Here is a 24,328-nt window from a genome sequence, read left to right as displayed (position 1 = left end):
CCATACTTCCCAGACTGGTGCACTGGAGCACTTCACCCTCTTTCAGTGTGCAATTGGCCCTGATGTGAGAAATGCTTGATTGATGCACTGACTGGACTGAAAGGAAAGGCGGCGTGCAGCCTGGCTCCTGAACGCAGCGCGCAGCACGCTTCCCACAGCACGGCTCAATGGGGACGTGGTCACAGGCGCTGCACACACCATCGACTGCACCACAACAACAGGTGCAGCAACGTGCTCTCAGTACAGTACACTCTCTCTCTCTCAGCGCGCCCTGCCTCTCTCTCGCCCCTCAAGAGTCTTCTAATGTGGAGAAGCAACAATTTGGTGGCTTTTCAAAAGACACATTCAGATGGACTTTGGAATGAAGCAGAGATCAACTTCAATCGGCTTAAAATCTTAATTTTCCCAGTGAACAATCAGGAAACTTTCCCAGTCAGCGGACGAGCCAATCAAAGCGTGTGGGAAGAAGTGGGAATTTGGTGGGATTTGATGCGGTTCACAGTCCACTACACTGCTTTCTGTTGCCCTCTTTACATTTAGGGCAAGCTCCAGCTCAATCCCCTGTGTCTTTGAGATAGCAGACCCTTTGGCTTTGGGATCATTCTGCCATTGGCACCGCTCCTTCCTCCCCCTCTCATACATTACGGCGTGGAGAGAATGGAGAGAGAGAGAGAGAGAGACAGAGGGGCAGACGGAGGTGAAGAATGGAGAGAGCAAGTTGAAAAACGCAAGTGGACTGAGAACATGAGAGAGAAGGAGAGATGGAGGTGGGTGGTGGACGCAGAATACAGTGACAAGGTTACAAGATGTATATACAGTAGGAGAGGCAGAACAGGAAGTCACTCCTATGTTCAGGTACAGTGAGAGCGTGATGATGGAGAGGGCATGGAGGGTGTATGATCAGAAAGGAGGAGGAGACAGCAGGACATGCTGCAGACACCCCTCTCTCTCTCTCACATGCTGCAGACACCTCTCTCTCCCACACGCTGCAGACGCCCCTCTCTCTCTCTCACATGCTGCAGACACCTCTCTCTCTCTCACACGCTGCAGACACCTCTCTCTCTCCCACATGCTGCAGACACCTCTCTCTCTCTCTCACATGCTGCAGACACCTCTCTCTCTCTCTCTCACATGCTGCAGACACCCCTCTCTCTCTCCCACACGCTGCAGACACCTCTCTCTCTCCCACATGCTGCAGACACCCCTCTCTCTCTCCCACACGCTGCAGACGCCCCTCTCTCTCTCACATGCTGCAGACACCCCTCTCTCTCTCACATGCTGCAGACACCCCTCTCTCTCTCACATGCTGCAGACACCTCTCTCTCTCTCACATGCTGCAGACACCTCTCTCTCTCTCTCACATGCTGCAGACACCCCTCTCTCTCTCTCACATGCTGCAGACACCCCTCTCTCTCTCACATGCTGCAGACACCCCTCTCTCTCTCACATGCTGCAGACACCTCTCTCTCTCTCTCACATGCTGCAGACACCCCTCTCTCTCTCTCACATGCTGCAGACACCCCTCTCTCTCTCACATGCTGCAGACACCTCTCTCTCTCTCTCACATGCTGCAGACACCTCTCTCTCTCTCACATGCTGCAGACACCCCTCTCTCTCTCTCACATGCTGCAGACACCCCTCTCTCTCTCACATGCTGCAGACACCTCTCTCTCTCTCTCACATGCTGCAGACACCTCTCTCTCTCTCACATGCTGCAGACACCCCTCTCTCTCTCTCACATGCTGCAGACACCCCTCTCTCTCTCACATGCTGCAGACACCCCTCTCTCTCTCACATGCTGCAGACACCTCTCTCTCTCTCTCACATGCTGCAGACACCCCTCTCTCTCTCACATGCTGCAGACACCTCTCTCTCTCTCTCACATGCTGCAGACACCCCTCTCTCTCTCACATGCTGCAGACACCCCTCTCTCTCTCACATGCTGCAGACACACCTCTCTCTCTCACATGCTGCAGACACCCCTCTCTCTCTCTCACATGCTGCAGACACCCCTCTCTCTCTCACATGCTGCAGACACCCCTCTCTCTCTCACATGCTGCAGACACACCTCTCTCTCCCACATGCTGCAGACACCTCTCTCTCTCACATGCTGCAGACACCTCTCTCTCTCCCACATGCTGCAGACACCTCTCTCTCTCTCACATGCTGCAGACACCTCTCTCTCTCTCTCACATGCTGCAGACACCCCTCTCTCTCTCTCACATGCTGCAGACACCCCTCTCTCTCTCCCACATGCTGCAGACACCCCTCTCTCTCTCTCACATGCTGCAGACACCTCTCTCTCTCTCACATGCTGCAGACACCCCTCTCTCTCTCACATGCTGCAGACACCCCTCTCTCTCTCACATGCTGCAGACACCTCTCTCTCTCTCTCACATGCTGCAGACACCCCTCTCTCTCCCACATGCTGCAGACACCCCCCTCTCTCTACCACATGCTGCAGACACCTCTCTCTCTCTCACATGCTGCAGACACCCCTCTCTCTCCCACATGCTGCAGACACCCCTCTCTCTCTCCCACATGCTGCAGACACCTCTCTCTCTCTCACATGCTGCAGACACCCCTCTCTCTCTCCCACATGCTGCAGACACCTCTCTCTCTCTCACATGCTGCAGACACCCCTCTCTCTCTCCCACATGCTGCAGACACCTCTCTCTCTCTCACATGCTGCAGACACCCCTCTCTCTCTACCACATGCTGCAGACACCTCTCTCTCTCTCACATGCTGCAGACACCTCTCTCTCTCTCTCTCACACATGCTGCAGACACCCCTCTCTCTCTCTCTCTCTCACATGCTGCAGACACCTCTCTCTCTCCCACATGCTGCAGACACCTCTCTCTCTCTCACATGCTGCAGACACCTCTCTCTCTCCCACATGCTGCAGACACCTCTCTCTCTCCCACATGCTGCAGACACCTCTCTCTCTCTCACATGCTGCAGACACCTCTCTCTCTCTCTCACACATGCTGCAGACACCCCTCTCTCTCTCTCTCTCTCTCATGCTGCAGACACCTCTCTCTCTCCCACATGCTGCAGACACCTCTCTCTCTCTCTCCCACATGCTGCAGACACCTCTCTCTCTCTCTCCCACATGCTGCAGACACCTCTCTCTCTCCCACATGCTGCAGACACCTCTCTCTCTCCCACATGCTGCAGACACCTCTCTCTCTCCCACATGCTGCAGACACCTCTCTCTCTCTCTCCCACATGCTGCAGACACCTCTCTCTCTCTCACATGCTGCAGACACCTCTCTCTCTCTCACATGCTGCAGACACCTCTCTCTCTCTCTCTCCCACATGCTGCAGACACCTCTATCTCTCCCACATGCTGCAGACACCTCTCTCTCTCACATGCTGCAGACACCCCTCTCTCTCTCACATGCTGCAGACACCTCTCTCTCTCTCACATGCTGCAGACGCCCCTCTCTCTCTCCCACATGCTGCAGACACCTCTCTCTCTCTCACATGCTGCAGACACCCCTCTCTCTCTCTCACATGCTGCAGACACCTCTCTCTCTCCCACATGCTGCAGACACCTCTCTCTCTCCCACACGCTGCAGACACCTCTCTCTCTCTCTCACATGCTGCAGACACCCCTCTCTCTCTCACATGCTGCAGACACACCTCTCTCTCTCTCACATGCTGCAGACACCTCTCTCTCTCTCTCTCCCACATGCTGCAGACACCTCTCTCTCTCACATGCTGCAGACACCTCTCTCTCTCTCTCTCTCCCACATGCTGCAGACACCTCTCTCTCTCACATGCTGCAGACACACCTCTCTCTCTCACATGCTGCAGACACCTCTCTCTCTCTCACATGCTGCAGACACCTCTCTCTCTCCCACATGCTGCAGACACCTCTCTCTCTCACATGCTGCAGACACCTCTCTCTCTCACACATGCTGCAGACACCTCTCTCTCTCTCACATGCTGCAGACAACTCTCTCTCTCTCTCTCTCACATGCTGCAGACACCTCTCTCTCTCCCACATGCTGCAGACGCCTCTCTCTCTCTCTCACATGCTGCAGACACCCCTCTCTCTCTCACATGCTGCAGACACCTCTCTCTCTCTCTCACATGCTGCAGACACCCCTCTCTCTCTCACATGCTGCAGACACCTCTCTCTCTCTCTCACATGCTGCAGACACCCCTCTCTCTCCCACATGCTGCAGACGCCCCTCTCTCTCTCTCACATGCTGCAGACACCCCTCTCTCTCTCACATGCTGCAGACACCTCTCTCTCTCTCTCTCACATGCTGCAGACACCCCTCTCTCTCTCACATGCTGCAGACACCTCTCTCTCTCCCACATGCTGCAGACGCCCCTCTCTCTCTCTCACATGCTGCAGACACCTCTCTCTCTCCCACATGCTGCAGACACCTCTCTCTCTCACATGCTGCAGACACCTCTCTCTCTCCCACATGCTGCAGACACCCCTCTCTCTCTCTCCCACATGCTGCAGACACCCCTCTCTCTCTCTCTCTCACATGCTGCAGACACCTCTCTCTCTCTCACATGCTGCAGACACCTCTCTCTCTCCCACATGCTGCAGACACCTCTCTCTCTCACATGCTGCAGACACCTCTCTCTCTCTCACATGCTGCAGACACCCCTCTCTCTCTCACATGCTGCAGACACACCTCTCTCTCTCTCACATGCTGCAGACACCTCTCTCTCTCTCTCTCCCACATGCTGCAGACACCTCTCTCTCTCACATGCTGCAGACACCTCTCTCTCTCTCTCTCTCCCACATGCTGCAGACACCTCTCTCTCTCACATGCTGCAGACACACCTCTCTCTCTCACATGCTGCAGACACCTCTCTCTCTCTCACATGCTGCAGACACCTCTCTCTCTCCCACATGCTGCAGACACCTCTCTCTCTCACATGCTGCAGACACCTCTCTCTCTCACACATGCTGCAGACACCTCTCTCTCTCTCACATGCTGCAGACAACTCTCTCTCTCTCTCTCTCACATGCTGCAGACACCTCTCTCTCTCCCACATGCTGCAGACGCCTCTCTCTCTCTCTCACATGCTGCAGACACCCCTCTCTCTCTCACATGCTGCAGACACCTCTCTCTCTCTCTCACATGCTGCAGACACCCCTCTCTCTCTCACATGCTGCAGACACCTCTCTCTCTCTCTCACATGCTGCAGACACCCCTCTCTCTCCCACATGCTGCAGACGCCCCTCTCTCTCTCTCACATGCTGCAGACACCCCTCTCTCTCTCACATGCTGCAGACACCTCTCTCTCTCTCTCTCACATGCTGCAGACACCCCTCTCTCTCTCACATGCTGCAGACACCTCTCTCTCTCCCACATGCTGCAGACGCCCCTCTCTCTCTCTCACATGCTGCAGACACCTCTCTCTCTCCCACATGCTGCAGACACCTCTCTCTCTCACATGCTGCAGACACCTCTCTCTCTCCCACATGCTGCAGACACCCCTCTCTCTCTCTCCCACATGCTGCAGACACCCCTCTCTCTCTCTCTCTCACATGCTGCAGACACCTCTCTCTCTCTCACATGCTGCAGACACCTCTCTCTCTCCCACATGCTGCAGACACCTCTCTCTCTCACATGCTGCAGACACCTCTCTCTCTCTCACATGCTGCAGACTAGAGCTGCAACTATCGATTCTTTTAGTAATCGAGTATTCTACCGAATAATCCATCGATTAATCGAGTAATCGGATAAAACCCTTTTTTGTGTTTTCAAAGGCTTATCGTAACTATACACCAAAAAATAAGATAAATCTCTTCAAATAAACAACTACATTAGTTTCTTTCTTAGAAAAAACAACATTTTTATTTTTAAATTGCATAGAACTGGCAGTGTCATCTTTTCAACCTGACGTTTGAGTTCTTCCAGTGTACAGCAACCGTTAAATAATATGAATGAATGGCTTACTAGCTAGTTTACATCGTTCATTTACCTTACAGCTGCATGAGGCAACTTCACACATTGCTGCTTCCAAATGGCAGCGGGAGATAACTGAAACATTTGAACTTTAAGACCCAGAAATCCTGTAATGTGATGTCAGTAAACTGTGCACAAGCACGCTGGTCGCTGTATGATAGCTTCACAACAAAGGAAAATGGAAGAGTACACACATTAGTGGTTTATATTGGAACACTTTCAAACTTGCATGCAAAAAGGGGGAAACCACAACCAAGTTAAATTGTAGAAAACTGTATTTATTAACTCAAGGAAGGTAATTGCACATATTTACTGCTTTAGTTTTTAACATGAACCAGTGCTTTTTTTTCTTTTTTCTGTCATTATTGAGCGAGGTGACGTAATCTGGGCCTTGCCTTGCTAAGCAGTGCCTAAAAAATAAAATAAATAAAAATAAATGTCTCTACACATACTGGTGTGTATTAAACTAGTGTCTTCTTCAGCTCAAGTCCAAGTCAAGTCCCAAGACTTTGAGGGCTGATTTTTTTATATATAAAATATTGAAAAAAAAAATCCAAGTCCCTCACAACACTCTCTCTCCTTCACTGCCTACTTCCTTTAGCCCTTCACCACTTCACTTCCTCTCTCCTTCACTGCCTACTTCCTTTAACCCTTCACCACTTCACTTCCTCTCTCCTTCACTGCCTACTTCCTTTAGCCCTTCACCACTTCACTTCCTCTCTCCTTCACTGCCTACTTCCTTTAACCCTTCACCACTTCACTTCCTCTCTCCTTCACTGCCTACTTCCTTTAACCCTTCACCACTTCACTTCCTCTCTCCTTCACTGCCTACATAACCTCTTCAATCCACTCTGCAATATGTGCACCCGTGTGTCTCTCTTCAAGGGGCATGGTTGTAAGGCAGTGGGACTCCATTTCCCAATCCTCTCTCAGAAAGTGACACGTCACCCCCATATAGGCCTCTGTCGCTACACTTGTCCAAATGTCAGTAGTGAGTGCCATCATGTTTGGCGTCTTAAGCCTCTCGATCAACTTGCCTTTGACCTCCTCATACTTTTTCTCCATCTTATTGGTAAAGAAGGTCCTTGAGGGAAGTGTGTAGTTCGGGTTGAAACTCGCAATCATCTTTCTGAATCCTTTATCTTCCACCATGGACAGAGGGCGCATGTCTGTCACAATCATATTCAAAATGCTATTGCTGAACTCAGCTGCTTGTTCACTTGAACATGATGGACCCGTCCTTATAAAGCTGTCCATTGTACGCTGTGATCCGCTGAAAAAGAGGTGAAATAATAATTAATATTGATATTTATTAGGTAAGTTCATAACAAAACTGGAGAATGCGCATTTACACACCCTAGACCTGTTGCCTATTATTGACACAAATATCAGAATAGCAAGATAACAGGTCAGGTGGTGTAATAATTGGAGCCTAAAATGCACCAATTAAATAGTTGTTTGCAATCATCATGAGAAGAGTCCACCGGTCTAGGGTGTGTAAATGTATGTACATTCTCCACATACACACTCTTTCTCTCTCACACACACACACTCACTCTCTCTCACACACCAACAGGCTAGTGTGATCACACACACAGTCACACACACACACACACACACACACACACACACACACACACACACACACACACACACACACACACACACACACACACACACACACACACAACGCTGTTAAATTAGCCGCTAACGTTAGGTTAACGTTAGGTTGAGCTAGCCACATCTAGCTAGCCACATCAAAAAAATGCAGCGTGAATGCACTTACTAATAGTCATATTGGCAACGTGGCAAGCCAGCAGCACAACTACTACTAGTCTTAATATCAAGTAGCAATCATTAGCATACACATTAGCGTTGTGTATAGTTAACGTTACGTTAACGTTACCTTGCTCCGCTCGAAGTAGATGCGCTGGTGGATGTGTAGACTGGGTGTTTACGGTTCAGGTGCTGCAGCATTGACGACGTACTGTTGTGATATGCAAGTATCGTCTTACAGTACTTGCACACCACTGAATTCGTGTCCTTTTTCAGCGTGAAATGATCCCACACTTTAGATAGTTTCGGTCGCTTTTTCGGCCCTGGTTCTTCCTCCCTTCCCGGCTCCTCCTGTCTGCTTTCACCGTCGCCTCGTTCCATTTTGCGGGGTCCGCTCGCTAGTCGCTATAGCTGCTCTCTGGTCTGTCTGTGTCCTCACGTGTTTACACAGGAAGAGCGCTGTGCCACACCAGTAAGCGTCCGTGAGAAACAGTCTCTCTAAATACCGTGTCGAGGCGAATCATTTTGGCCTCGATCAATTTAATTATTCGAGTTATTCGAGGTACTCGAGTAATCGCGACAGCTCTACTGCAGACACCTCTCTCTCCCACATGCTGCAGACACCTCTCTCTCTCCCACATGCTGCAGACACCTCTCTCTCTCACATGCTGCAGACACCTATCTCTCTCCCACATGCTGCAGACACCTCTCTCTCTCACATGCTGCAGACACCTCTCTCTCTCTCACATGCTGCAGACACCTCTCTCTCTCTCTCACATGCTGCAGACACCTCTCTCTCTCTCACATGCTGCAGACACCTCTCTCTCTCTCACATGCTGCAGACACCTCTCTCACATGCTGCAGACACCTCTCTCTCTCACATGCTGCAGACACCTCTCTCTCCCACATGCTGCAGACACCTCTCTCTCTCACATGCTGCAGACACCTCTCTCTCTCCCACATGCTGCAGACACCTCTCTCTCTCACATGCTGCAGACACCTCTCTCTCTCTCACATGCTGCAGACACCTCTCTCTCTCTCACATGCTGCAGACACCTCTCTCTCTCTCACATGCTGCAGACACCTCTCTCTCTCTCTCACATGCTGCAGACACCTCTCTCTCTCTCACACATGCTGCAGACACCTCTCTCTCTCTCACATGCTGCAGACACCTCTCTCTCTCTCTCACATGCTGCAGACACACCTCTCGCTCTCTCACATGCTGCAGACACACCTCTCTCTCCCACATGCTGCAGACACACCTCTCTCTCTCTCACATGCTGCAGACACCTCTCTCTCTCCTACATGCTGCAGACACCCCTCTCTCTCCCACATGCTGCAGACACCTCTCTCTCTCTCTCACATGCTGCAGACACACCTCTCTCTCTCTCACATGCTGCAGACACACCTCTCTCTCCCACATGCTGCAGACACACCTCTCTCTCTCTCACATGCTGCAGACACCTCTCTCTCTCCTACATGCTGCAGACACCCCTCTCTCTCCCACATGCTGCAGACACCTCTCTCTCTCTCCCACATGCTGCAGACACCTCTCTCTCTCTCTCACATGCTGCAGACACCTCTCTCTCTCCCACATGCTGCAGACGCCTCTCTCTCTCCCACACGCTGCAGACACCCCTCTCTCTCACATGCTGCAGACACCCCTCTCTCTCACAGGCTGCAGACACCCCTCTCTCTCACATGCTGCAGACACCCCTCTCTCCCACATGCTGCAGACACCTCTCTCTCTCTCACAGGCTGCAGACACCCCTCTCTCTCACAGGCTGCAGACACCCCTCTCTCTCACATGCTGCAGACACCCCTCTCTCCCACATGCTGCAGACACCTCTCTCTCTCTCACAGGCTGCAGACACCCCTCTCTCTCACAGGCTGCAGACACCCCTCTCTCTCACATGCTGCAGACACCCCTCTCTCCCACATGCTGCAGACACCTCTCTCTCTCCCACATGCTGCAGACACCTCTCTCTCTCTCACAGGCTGCAGACACCCCTCTCTCTCACAGGCTGCAGACACCCCTCTCTCTCACATGCTGCAGACACCCCTCTCTCCCACATGCTGCAGACACCTCTCTCTCTCCCACATGCTGCAGACACCCCTCTCTCTCTCACACGCTGCAGACACCCCTCTCTCTCCCACACGCTGCCTGGGGAGACAGAGTTTGGGCCGGCCCTCTGCATTATTTATGAGCGCCGGCACATCTTGAGATTAAACATTTGCTGATTTGTCAAAAGCACAAACATGAGGTCCTGCCCATCTCCTTGACATATAAGTTCAAGCAGACGGCGAAAAAACACTGTCGCACATTTAATTGATGAGAAGAGCGGCTGCTGACCCAAAACCCTCCGCCACCGGCCGCGCCCCCCCTCCCTCCCCCCCTCTACTCCCTCCCTCCCCCCCTCTACTCCCTCCCCCCCCCTCCCTCTACTCCCTCCCTCCACCATTCTGATGGAGGACGAGAGGGGGGGGCGGGGCGTCGGGCGAAAGCGGGACTCAAGGTCACCACTTCCCACCGCGAGAGGACGGCTTCCAGGAAGGCCCCCCTGTGCTCATCTGCGCCCGCTTGTCTTTATGTTCCCGTTCACCTTAAACTGCCAGCGACGGGCTGAGAGACAGAGATGGATAGGAAGACAGGGTGACAGGAAGACAGGGTGACAGGGGGGACGCGCAATTTGTCAAAAACGGTCCAGCCGCGCTACAGTAACTGTCGATTGTGTGAATATTTCAGTGGGCACCAGGTTAAAAAAAAAGACGGCGATGAAATATGACGGGGTGAAACAAAACCGAAAAGATACACTTCACTCTGTTAGAAATTCATTTTGAAGGACTGGCATTTCTCCGCCCGGCCTGCTTAATCATGTCGTGTTCAAGTACCCTCAGAGAAATTTCTATCAAATCCAAAAACCCATACCACTTTCCTTTCTGCATAGTTTCAGACTCACCTAATTGCCAGTTTCTGACCATCTAAAACAAGAATGAAATATCCAGCGTTTGGTTTTATGAATGAGTTCAGAAGATTTGTGATTGACCTGAAAAGTTGATTTGTGATCTTCAGGATTGCTCTTCTTCAACCACCATCAAGTATAAGCCTCCATTTAAACTCCAAATACCCAGTGTGGAGGGTGATCATTCACTCCACGGGCTCCCCCAAGCGTAGGAGACAGCCAAAATATGACTTCAAACAAACGGCCATTAATCAACTTTCAAACAAATGATAAACAGCCGTGCCTAAGTGGCTATCTGTGTAATCGCAAAAATCTACTTAACCCTGCACCCTAATAAATATTTATTTGACGTCAGGGTTCAGAACCTGCAGCTGCTGCCTGCTCTCTGGGCTGCTCTCCTCTCCTCCTGCCTGCCTGCCTCCCTGCACTCTTCATGAAGAACCTATTATATTAGCGGGCCCACATTAATCCATTTGTCTCGCCGCATGACAGGCTCCAAATATTCATTAGGGCCCCGGACTGTGCGCTGACAGGCCCTGCTTATCTTTTACCAGTAGCTCTACAATGGCCTGTGTCAAGCGTATGTTTGTCACGTCCCGCTTTATTGATTAGCTGCCAGATTCACTTGAAATAATTAAAAGTATATTTTACATATTTATAAAGCCGCTCTGCCACGCGGGCTACTTAATTTTCCATTAGGAAAATGCGAGTCTATTAAGTGCGCCCGCGCGGGGCCGCGGGAGGGGGGGGGAGGGGCCACGGGGAAATGAGTAATCACCGTAATTGTAGACAGAAAGACAATAACCGCGCCATAAAAGACGGCGTTTTATGACTCGTTCTGGCAATGCTATCTCTTATCGCGCGGTGTATCGCCCGCGCGCAAGATAAGGATACGCTGACACAATGGAGGCTGTGCGTGTGTGTGTGTGCATGTGTGTCTGCATGCATGTGTGTGTGTGTGCGTGCATGTGTGTGCATGTGTGTGCGTGCATGTGTGTGTGTGTGCTTGTGTGTGTGTGCGTGCATGTGCGCGTGTGTGCGTGCATGTGTGTGTGTGTGCATGTGTGTGCGTGCATGTGTGTGTGTGTGTGTGCATGTGTGTGTGTGCGTGTGCGTGCATGTGTGTGTGTGTGCATGTGTGTGTGTGTGCGTGTGTGTGTGCGTGCATGTGTGTGCGTGCATGTGTGTGTGTGTGCGTGTATGCGTGCGTGCATGTGCGTGTGTGCGTGCACGCGTGTCGTTGACATTTCCCCAAACGCCCAGCAGATACTGTACGAGCTGAAGTCCCAATAGACTAGGCCTGTAGAAAATAGAGACTTGAGAGCTGCAGTACATAGCCTGCATACTTTGCAACCGCTGAAATGCTTTATCGATACCGAGGGCTGCAGAGATGAGTTCTGCCGGACGGCGCGAGGCAGGGATTCTGTGACCTCCGGATAGATTTTCCTGCGTTTAATGTGAAAAATGAGCCATAAAGCAAACATAAAAGTAATAATTTTCCCGCAAGGTCTCACCTCCAATCTGCGCTAGGGGAGCGCGGGGCCCGGTCCCGGGAGAGCTGACACACACAGACACACACGCACTCCAGTGTCATCATCACACTAGTGTCACTGCACAACTTCACACAGACACACACAGACACACACACTCGTACGCACACAGACACACAGACACACACACACACACACTCCGGTGTCATCACAGTGTCACTGTACAACTTCAGAGGGTAATGTTCTGCTGTCCCCCCAAGCCACACTGGCACAGTGCCGGGCCGGCTTATGAGTTTGTGGAGTGGAAGAGTGATGATGAGAAGAGAAATGGATCACCTGCATCTTCATCTGGGAAGATGATCGCACAGTAAAACTCCACCGCGCCAGTTATAAATCGGCATGGAAGGCTGTCTAACGGAAACAAGTTAATGGTGTTCTTTTTTGCACCTCACTGGCAAGTTTCAACCTCAACCCTTATATGGTATAGAGAGCCAAAGTGGAGGTCACTTCCTGCTTCAGCACTGTACCAGAGATTTTCATCCGCCATTTCTTTTCCCATAGACATTTCGTAAAATGCTTATACATTTTTTTTTTACTTGTTCCATCCAAACGGTTCAGATATATTTAGAAAACAGGAGAGATCGCATAAAATTTCACTAGGACCAAAACATAAAAAAATGCGGGTTTAAGGTTTAAAGAAAATATTGTGAGTGAAATGTTCTATGGTCTCACCTGATTCTAAATACAGCTGAACCATTTGGTTTGACCAAGTAAAACTATTTTTATAAGCATTTTACGAAATGTAAAATAAATGGCGGAAGAAAATCTCTGGTACAGTGCTGAAGCAGGAAGTGACGTTCACTTTGCCTCTCTATTTACATGTATGTGTATGTATGATGGGGGTTATCTTCTGAGTGTGATGGGGGTTATCTTCTGAGTGTGATGGGGGTTATCTTCTGGGTGTAATGGGGGTTATCTTGTGGGTGTGATGGGGGTTATCTTCTGGGTGTAATGGGGGTTATCTTGTGGGTGTGATGGGGGTTATCTTGTGGGTGTGATGGGGGTTATCTTGTGGGTGTGATGGGGGTTATCTTCTGAGTGTGATGGGGGTTATCTTGTGGGTGTGATGGGGGTTATCTTGTGGGTGTGATGGGGGTTATCTTCTGGGTGTGATGGGGGTTATCTTCTGAGTGTGATGGGGGTTATCTTCTGGGTGTAATGGGGGTTATCTTCTGAGTGTGATGGGGGTTATCTTCTGGGTGTAATGGGGGTTATCTTCTGGGTGTGATGGGGGTTATCTTGTGGGTGTGATGGGGGTTATCTTCTGGGTGTGATGGGGGTTATCTCTGGGTGTGATGGGGGTTATCTTGTGAGTGTGATGGGGGTTATCTTGTGAGTGTGATGGGGGTTATCTTCTGAGTGTGATGGGGGTTATCTTCTGGGTGTGATGGGGCTTATCTTCTGAGTGTGATGGGGGTTATCTTCTGAGTGTGATGGGGGTTATCTTCTGGGTGTGATGGGGCTTATCTTCTGAGTGTGATGGGGGTTATCTTGTGAGTGTGATGGGGGTTATCTTCTGAGTGTGATGGGGGTTATCTTCTGGGTGTGATGGGGGTTATCTTCTGGGTGTGATGGGGGTTATCTTGTGGGTGTGATGGGGGTTATCTTCTGAGTGTGATGGGGGTTATCTTCTGAGTGTGATGGGGGTTATCTTCTGAGTGTGATGGGGGTTATCTTGTGAGTGTGATGGGGGTTATCTTCTGGGTGTGATGGGGGTTATCTTGTGGGTGTGATGGGGGTTATCTTCTGGGTGTGATGGGGGTTATCTTGTGGGTGTGATGGGGGTTATCTTGTGGGTGTGATGGGGGTTATCTTCTGAGTGTGATGGGGGTTATCTTCTGAGTGTGATGGGGGTTATCTTGTGAGTGTGATGGGGGTTATCTTCTGAGTGTGATGGGGGTTATCTTGTGGGTGTGATGGGGGTTATCTTCTGGGTGTGATGGGGGTTATCTCTGGGTGTGATGGGGGTTATCTTCTGAGTGTGATGGGGGTTATCTTGTGGGTGTGATGGGGGTTATCTTCTGGGTGTGATGGGGGTTATCTTCTGAGTGTGATGGGGGTTATCTTCTGGGTGTGATGGGGGTTATCTTCTGGGTGTGATGGGGGTTGTCTCCGGGTGTAATGGGGGTTATCTTCTGGGTGTGATGGGGGTTATCTTCTGGGTGTGATGGGGGTTATCTTCTGGGTGTGATGGGGGTTATCTTCTGGGTGTGATGGGGGTTATCTTGTGGGTGTAATGGGGGTTATCTTCTGAGTGTGATAGGGGTTATCTTCTGGGTGCAAAGCTATTAGACTGCTTACAGCCAGCTCAGAGGCACATCTCCTCCTCCTGGGTTTTCTGTGGCATTTTGCCTTCTACACAGCACAGACCAAATGGGCTGCTTTCCAGTTGATATCTCATTGCACAGAAATCCCTGGAGTCCCCCTCATCTGTCAAATCACGACTCTCACACACACACACACACACACACACACACACACACACACACACACACACACACACACACACACACGGGAACACAAACACAACAAACAATGAATACATGCGCACACACAAACAAACACACACACACACACACACGCACAGAGTCTTATCTAAAAGGTCAATCAGATATGTTGTGGTGAAGGCATGGTGTTTCCATAGCTCAGGAACACGCGCTCTCATGTCACAGCAGCTTACAGCAGGAGGCAGGGACACAGCCTCAGACTAATAGGTCCATAAGATGCTCATTGGTCAGCACACAGGGCAGCATCCACACCTCCCCCAACATCTAAACATCCTTTAAATCAAACTGTACAACATGGATCCTTCAACAGACAATGAAACAGCGGCCTCGGGTACCTGTAGCAGTCACAGGCTCACAGGCTCACAGCCATCCAATCATCCCAACTTGTAACATTTCCATTTCAAGAGCCTCCATCTCGATCAGCCTCCCAGGCCCCCCCCCCCCCCCCCCTCCCCCCCCCCTGGCCCCGCCTCTGGCGAGGGAGGACCACTTGATATTCAGGGTCCGGGGCTAACGAAGCCTCTCTGCGCACAAATCGGCAATACTGCACAAACAGCCCCCCCCCCCCCCCCCCTCCTCCCCCGGGAAGGAAAACACGCGGCGAAAAAAGAGGAGTGAGTGGCGCCGTCAATAGAGACGCCTTTGCTTTTTCAGCCCTCAGATCCAGACGGAGCAGCCTTAGTGTTCCCCCCCCCTCCCCCCCACCGGGCCGGGCCGGGCCGGGACAGAGCTGCCATATGTGTTTGCCAAGACCCTCTCTCCCAGCGCCATTGATTGAGTATTCACAGTATTGAGCCACAGTGTCTATTATTCATCGGCCTGCCTGGAAGGCCTGACTGGATACACAGACAAAACTCTCATTAAAAGTTCTTCTGTCACTTCCTCTGATTTGAAAGCGGACCCGGGTGTCGGGGCCATCCGTCATGTCCTGAAGGAGCCCTTGTCTCTGGGTGGGATGGGAGGTGGGGGGGAGTGCAAAGGGGGACACAGGTGGGGGGTGTGGGGGCTAAAGGAAAGGAAGAGACTCCTCAAAGATACAAGAAAAGGAAACAGGATAGATAATTTACCTGTTTATTACGTGGTAATTAAGATTTAAAGGCTACATGAACCCAAGTGATGCGAGGGTCAGTAACGTATCAGACTGAAAACAGATATTGCCTGAGATGAAAAAGAGAGTTGAGAGGCGGGCCATAGCGCATCGATGATTTGATTGGACAGTTCTAGGCACTGGAGTTGGCGTTGGCCAATCCTGGCGTGTTCCGCCCCCCAAATCGAGCGTGTTCTGCATGAGTGCTGCCTGCCGGCTTGGAGCGTCGACTAGCCACGGTAAAGAGCCGCGGTAAATACAATATTCCTGGAATGCAAGTTTAACGAACCAGTTACATGTCATTTGCATTCTACATCAAATGAAGACATTACCGTTTGCTTTATTTTGTATGTTACATACTTATTGGTGAAGTTATTAGTTAGTTTATGGGCTAGATATTCTGCCAGGTTACAGGCAGTAGGCCTGTAGAATTTTTTCCTCGAAATGAAGATTGATTGACATGATATGATATGATATGATAATATGATTGGTTGAAATGGGGTAGAAATTTGATAGTACTTCGTTACGTCACCATACTGTAGATTACAGTTATGAATGAAATCCTGAACAATTAACTTTTGATGTGGAAAAAGTGTGAAAAACGAAAGAAATTTGATTTTTGTGATTTTTTTTGGCATACATTATTAAATAGGTGCACTGAATAGGTATGTGAACTAAAATATATTTAAAAAAAGTCACATTTTTGGGTTCAGCTCGTCTAAGATAAGCTTATTCCCTTGGCACGCGCCTCCGCGAGGGACCTGACAGAACAAACGTTGCGAGCAAATCGGTTTACATGACAAAGCAGGGCTAACATTGATTCCTGCCTAGTTAAACAGACACAGCTGATTCTCCCCTCCGATTGGCTCGCAGACCATGTGACCTCATTGGGACTGGGCTTGTGTGTGGAAAATATTGAAATGTTTTCATGGAAGCTTAGACATTTGAATTGCTTGATGAAGGACGGCCTTTTCAATTTACACTGAAATGATGCCTCTAATAATATTGCTTGCAATTAGTGTAACGTAAGATCGAATGTTAACAAAATCAAAAGGGAACTCGCTGTATAATATTTCCCCAAACCAGAAGGAGATCCAACCCATTATTGATTCTCTATTTAATATAAACCCCCCATTGCAGCATGGATCTGGGACGGTACCTGTATTTCATCTTTGTAGACTTTCTGCGGAGCCATTCCGGGCTTCCTGTTCATTATTCTAAAATCTCTGAGAATGCGGAGCGACATGCGCCTCATGATTGATCTCAAAACCACTGATTTTATTTCCCTTTGAGGAAAAGATTATGGATGGGTCTAAACAAGGCATAATTGGCCAAACCTATGGCAGCGGCCTGACCTGCCAACAATCCAGACCCACTCCCAAGGTTGGCTGCCTCGCTGGGAAATATTGTGCATTAATTTCATTTAGTCTCCCCTCCAACATTCAATGGGAGAAGTTAATTAAATTGCTTGTCCATTGTGTTCATCCACTTACAAAGTTAATGATATTGTGCGGGGGAATTAAAGAGCGTTTTATAAAGCGCACGGGATGGGAGCTGGCAGGCACTACATTGCCCGGTTGAACCCTGTCAGTCGGCGGGGCCGCCGGACCCCCTAATTAGCGGTGAAATGGATGCTTCCATCTGCCAATTCCCCGCCACGCTCATCAGTCGTGCAGTCGCTCCTCCAACCTGCCCGGCCGACGGGGGTCTAAAGCAATAAAACCATCACGGCAATGACATTCAACCGGGGGGAAAAATAAAAAATAAAACGAAAAGTGAATACGCGTATATACATGATATGACTCAGACTTTGAAAGAGCCTCTTTAAAATGCCTTGTCTTTTTTCTAAAAAAAATTTGGACTAGACCACATCATTGGCTGCTTCCTCAGCATAATCCAGATGGAAGAGTTTGATAACTTTGTTAAAAATGTTCGATACGCAACAGTAATAGCGCCTCGTTTCCATTTTCATACTGTAGGAGGGCGGTTTGAATATACGTCTTATGATGAGGAAGCAGGACGTGTCGTGCGGTTCTTCTTCTGCACATTTTAATGTTGCCACGTTCTGATGAAATACTCTGTTGTTGTATCCTTGAACCGAAGGTACATCATCACACCGGTCCCAATTAAAAAAGGTTAACATTCTGAATTCAATTCACTAACGTCAGATGAGTTCTGCACTGCCCCAATTTCCAGTAAGGTAGCCATGGGCGGCCTGCTCAATAAAAAAGGGAAAGAATGATTAATGCTCATATATATTCCAGCTGCATATTTACTAATAGCATGTTGCTACTTCAGCAGCTTTTAACGAGGACATAAAAAGCGGGGATCAAAGTAAATGGGATTACACCTGTGGGGCCTGTAGTGCTGTTGACCTCTCCATGAAGCTGGGCAAAATGGCCTAATTCATAGCAGAGAGAGCAGCACAGTCTGGGTAAACCCATGGTGACAAGAAATGAAATGGGGCACTAGTGTGAAGGACCCACGGCGACATTTTGAGGACATTTTTGCTTGTTGTTGCTTGTTGCCACCAGTACAGCACTGTAGTAGTAGCCAATGGTGATTGTGAGTCCGTGTGGGCTCAACCGTTGTTCCTATCCACCTTATTTCTAGCTGCCATGATGCCTGATGGGTGCTTCTTCCGCTTCCGGTGTCATTTTTACACTGTTTTAACTTGACAAAAAAAACGTCTATGAGGATTTTACAGCAGAGCCATTCTGCTCTACAGCCGTGTCGTTCGGGTGCTGGGATAACGTAATGCATTGTGGGTAGTCGGCTACGGTGGCTAATGCTAGCGGCTAGCGTAATAGTTACTTTACATGGCAGTAAAATGCCACTGAATGACCAAATTGATTTAACTTTTAACCATTTCGAGTAACACTGTTTCCATACGGACCCCCAGCGTTGGTTAGTTGTTTATAACTATATTTATAACTTTTATAACGTCCTCCAGTTTCCAGTTTATAATTCGGGTCTGTAGCCGAGTATAACAAAGGAAATGGCAAGCTGCAACAATAAGTCACGTTAAACCGGACCTTGTACCCACGATTATTTTTTACAGTGGGGCATTCAAAAATAAGGTGGATAGGACATGTATGAAAAGTTTAACTATTAGCCTATTTCATCATTCCATCCAAATCAGCCATTTTGTGTCTAAAAGGCAGGAAGTAAAACAAAGAAGATTGAGTTTGCTGTTCCTTCGCTGCAGGGAAACACACAATTTATATATCAGTGCAGGCTGTGTCATTTTTATCGTGTTACTTCCTGCATTTTAGATACAAAATGGCTGATTTGGGTGGGATGTGAAATAGGCGTATTAGGTGTACCTACGACCTGGATATTTGGTCAATTCAGCTTATTGATAGGTCATCATGACTGATGGCCTATATTGTATAGGCGTATATTGTATAATGTATATTACTATATATAGGCTTATATTGGGCTCTCTCGCTATATAAAAGCCCCCTATATTTAACGATGATGAAAATCTAAAAACACACAGAGCAGCAGTAATGCTGACAAGCTTCATTTCGCTTCATCTTCACTCATAGATATGGATCAGTATATTTCCACTGCATCAAGAGGTCCTCCCGAGCTTGTACGCCTTTTATATATCTGATCTTAATTGCCTAACAACCGGTGGCTTAACCTTTTATCAGAGAGCAATGTCACAGACTATTCTGATGCGAGTGTCTCATGGGTTTGGCAGTTGTTGAATCGCCGCCCGACGACTACACCAGTCTGCTAAGGTCAGCGAACCCGCCATGATTTACACACAGCTATGTTAGGATCGTCTTTAGCTTTATAAGAACGCTTAGGTCAAAAGCACCGGGGCGATGCATCAATCTAATGAAGACACGAGCGCACGGCCAGGACTAAAACAGGACGTCGCATTAATTCAATGACAAACAAAAGTGCGGTTATCTGGGACGATTATAGTTCTGAAGGAAATTAAACCGTGTCCGTCTGTGCGCCTCACCAACAAGGTCAACATCTCAACGGCTCATTCTAACAGACATCTGCGTGACGGTGCCGTGAGAAGACCTTTCTTTCTTTCTTTCTCTCTTTCTTCATGTAAAAAATAATCCTTTAAAGAGCTATCTTCAAATAAACCAGCTGATCGCAGAGGGCCAACACGGTGAATAAATAACCACTTTCTTTAAATAACTAATGTTGCCCGGTGCTTTAACGAGATCATCTTTTTTTAAAAGGGGGATATGAAAGATGATGAATATTTGCCTTATTAGATTGTGTCGCAAAAATGAAAAATCAAAGTTCTGAACAATTGAAGTAATCCATTAGTAATTAAAGTGACATCATTACCTCCCTCTCTGTTTTCTCAGGCCGATGCAGCAGCGGGCGGCTGCCCAGGGCCATTATTCAATTGTTTCGGATGCGGGGGGATAAAATGCCTTTAATATACTTACGCTCATTAATGTAAATCATATTTGGCTATGGATGTCCAATAATCAAAAAGAATATTTCAACTTGTAATTCGCCCTCTGTAAAAGTATTCCCATTAGGGGGAGAGGGGGCCCATGCAAATGACAGGTCTTCGTGAATCGTGGACATTGATTTTTTCTTTTTTTTCCCCCGCTCTGCGTTTTGAGAGAGGCCGCTAATGTTGTCATGGACTGTTCATCAATCTATATTATTATCTGATTTAATATTGCGCCTATTCATGTGGCCTCATTTGTGATGGCACAGATTGAATTAGGAGGATCATACTAGGCTGTGGAGAGAATGGAAGAAATGGCATTCTAAGTGATTGCTGCTGTGGGTGAATGAAGGCTGTGCGGAAGTTTCGCTTGGAAAAGTTTCTCATGTTATTGAGAGTTGATTGATTTTAGAGTTGCAACGATTCATAGATTAGTCGGTCGACAGGGAATTAATCGACAACTGTTTTGATAATCAATTCATCGTTTTGTGTACAATTTCAAGAGAAAAGGTCTAAATCCTCTGATTCCAGCTTGTTAAATGTGAATATTTTCTGGTTTCTTTACTCCTGTATGACAGTAAACTGATATTATCTTTGAGTTTTGGACAAAACAAGACATTTGAGGGCGTCATCTTGAGCTCTGGGAAACACTGATCGTCATTTGCTACCATTTTCTGACATTTTATAGACCAAACAACTCATCGATTAATCGAGAAAATAATCGACAGATTAATCGATTATGAAAATAATCGTTAGTTGCAGCCCTAATTGATTTACGTGCATTTTCTTGGCGTGCCTGTCTTTTTTTACACCGTAATAAGTTTGGGCATATTTAAAGCACGCGATCATGCACACGCACACACACACACACACACACACACACACACACACACGCACACGCACACGCACACGCACACACACACACACACCAACACCTGTGTTACAGAGTGACATCATCAACTTTCTATGTCAGATAATGGGTATTGAGCAAAGCGGCGACTGTCCCTAAGGATGCTGGGACGGCTGTCACACGGCTGTGAGGTCATCAGTCAGCTGACGTGGCGAGGAGGAGGAGGAGGCGGACCCCGCCCCGCACAGCCCGGTGGGCCGGCTCAATGTGGCCTTGTCATGACAAAGTGGCATCCTTGGCTGCCCAATGAGATATATTAGTTTGCTGCATCTTAGCTCAATCAGTTTGTCACTTTGTGAGAGGAATCTATCAGAATGCTGCTCATTTCTCCGCATCAAGAGTCCTTCCTCCCCCCTTTAGTAGGAACACAACTCTTCCTAAAACGAAGGCAACATCGTCTCGATCATGGGGGTCATCATCTCGCCAAAGCATTTATAAAGTATGACAGCTTCCCGCGCGTCACGGGGGGCGGTGGTGGAGGGGACAATAATCGGCACCAGATCTCCTTGGGCCCCCGGAGACAGGGCGGAGAGAGCGCCGCATGAAGTTACTCGTCCTCCGTCCGGGTTCGATTTTGAGGTCGCATTGACGCAAAAAAAATCATTTTTTCCACCAAGCTCAACGTATAAGAAAATAAGCAGCTTTCTTTCCCGGGGTTCTGTCTGTCTGGGTATGAGCAGAGCAGAGGCGTTCTCAGGGAAGCACAGGACCGTGAAGCTTTAGAAGGAGTCTGCAGAAACCAGCGCGCAGCGGCTCGTCTCGGGCTAAGACGCCCGTCCGTCCGGTGCCTCTTTGTGGTTCCCTCTTTGTCTTTATGTAAAAACCAATGCTTGCCAATGATGTGTTATGTAAAATTCCCAGAGGCTTGATTTAAATGGTTGGATATCCTGCATGCTAGCTTAGTTATACTCCAGTGCATCGCCCCTAAGAGCACATGGACGCTGCATGAAAAGCAAAATGTAAATGAAACCCCCTGCCTCTTAGATAACAAGAAATTATGTCATGACCCTCCCCCCCCCCACCTACGTCTTATTGTATTATTATAATAATAAATAAAAAAAGGGGGCGAACAACGGGGGACTTTTCTTACGCAGATGTTTCTTTTTTATCCGTACAATCGCAGCATCAGGCCCTTTTCCACGACCCCGCTTAAAAAGACTGAGCTTTAAGAGATGGGAGTGAGCAGAGGTCCTCCTGTGCCAGGGGGGCAGGGAGAGTGGCAGAGAGAAGAGAAACCACACGTCTGCTCTCCTGTGAGAAACCACACGTCTGCTCGCTCGCTCGCTCGCTCTCCTGTAAACGCCACACCCACAGAAAGGCAGAAAGGGGAAAGAGGATTTGGTGGGGGGGCCCCGGCCGCGACGCGTCTCCTGGGTCGCCGCCTCTCGGAGCTCAGCAGATGACCAGGTGGCACCGTGTTGCATATCATTAGGTGGAAGTGGAGGAGGAAAATACGTTAATACAGTACCAGCTGTTGAATACGAGAACAAATTAAAGTCTATATGACCACTGTATATATGAAGTGTAAAACTCATTGTATACAGTCATAGAGGATTTGCGGTCACATCCCCTAACAGCTATATCTGGTGCCATCATGCAGATCCCACCGGCACAATACTGGCTATGCAGGAATAATGGCTAAATATAATAACAAACCAGGCTATAAAAATAGACAGCAGAAACATGTTGTTGTGGCTGCAGGTCAATGTTAGTCATGTTGTCTGATTAGTAGGTTACTGTGACAGTAAACAGTATTAGATTTAGCTAATAGCCCTGTGGTGCCAGTCTCTACTCCAAAGTAGGGCTGGGTGATATGACTTCAAATCATATATATCACAATTACTTCAAACGATTATTTATTTTGTCATCCTCCGTGCTGACAACTTTGATCTGAGTGAACGAGCGCCTGAACGCGGACTAACATTAGTTGGATCGGGGGAGGCACGTGACGTGACTGAACATGACGTAGTATTTTTTTTAAAGGGACAGTTCATGATTGGGTTAATTGACATGGGCAAGATTAAGTCGGTTAGAGGTTCTAAATGTCGGTTTCGATACATTGTCGGTTAATTTACCCAGCCCTCCTCCCAAAGCACTATGAATAGTAGCTTGAGAAGAGTCAGCTCAGTTAACCTGACGAACACACAGCTGGGTATCTACAGTAGCTAACTACCTACTGTAGCAGGTAGAGTCACTTCTCTATCCGCGTGGTAGGCGGAGCTCACCGATTGTCTGGGAGGCGAGACTAGGAGAAAGAACACGCACACCTCCACTGACCAAAAGTCAACAATCATGATTGTTCAGTATCATGTGACTTTCATGTGTGCATTTAAGATGGCGTCTTGCAGTCTGACTCCAGTCTGATGAAGAGCTTGACGCTTAAAAACGTCACTTTTTTGGTGCTAGAAATAAATCCCTGAAAACAGAGAGAGACAAACAGGCTAATTATATTACTAGCCAGTAATAATGCTAGTTTCTACTAGACACGGCACAACTAAGTTTCTTCAAGTTAAATTGAAGACTTTTTAAGTTTCGTATTGCCACTGGAATATATGACCAATTTGTGATTGAAACGTAAAAATAGAAACTGTGAATCTGTCAGAATTTAGCTAGGTGTGTGTGTGTGTGTGTGTGTGTGTGTGTGTGTGTGTGTGTGTGTGTGTGTGTGTGTGTGTGTGTGTGTGTGTGTGTGTGTGACTGGACTAATCTGAAAAGGATAATTTCTCCATCAGCAAAAGATCAGACCACAAGTTGTACAGTAAGTAAGTTTACGGTAGAAATGCAACCGGCTGTTCACAGCTCCATTCTCACAGATTCTCATTCACAAATTCATGTCACAAGATGATGCCGGGCGGCCACACAAACGTCTCACACAAATCCTTGATATCATCAACCTGGACAAAGATATATTCACTCACGGAGCAGAGAGAGAAGAGCCTACGGGGAACATCTCCACAGTCGGCCGACGAGCTGTTTGAAAAGAGGTTTCTTATAACGCAAAGGAATGTAATTAGCCAGTTAACATTAAGAGCCTGAATCTAACTAAAAGAGCATAACAGCCAATCTAATTAGAGGGCTCGTTAATGAGGCCGCAATTAGCTAAGGAGCGATGCACACAGGGGCGACATTGTGGCATGAACTTGTGCGTCGG

General features: G+C 48.5%; 1 protein-coding gene across 2 annotated transcripts in view; it reads right to left on the bottom strand.

Annotated features, from left to right (window-relative positions):
* inpp5a (inositol polyphosphate-5-phosphatase A) overlaps positions 1 to 24,328 on the bottom strand; it is a 219,558-nt gene that overhangs the window by 92,488 nt on the left and 102,742 nt on the right. The window lies entirely within an intron of this gene.

Source organism: Poromitra crassiceps (assembly GCF_964638095.1).
Source record: "Poromitra crassiceps genome assembly, chromosome: 22".
NCBI lineage: Eukaryota > Metazoa > Chordata > Actinopteri > Beryciformes > Melamphaidae > Poromitra > Poromitra crassiceps.
Note: the sequence above shows the minus strand (reverse complement) of the source record. Positions and strands in the feature narration are given on the sequence as shown.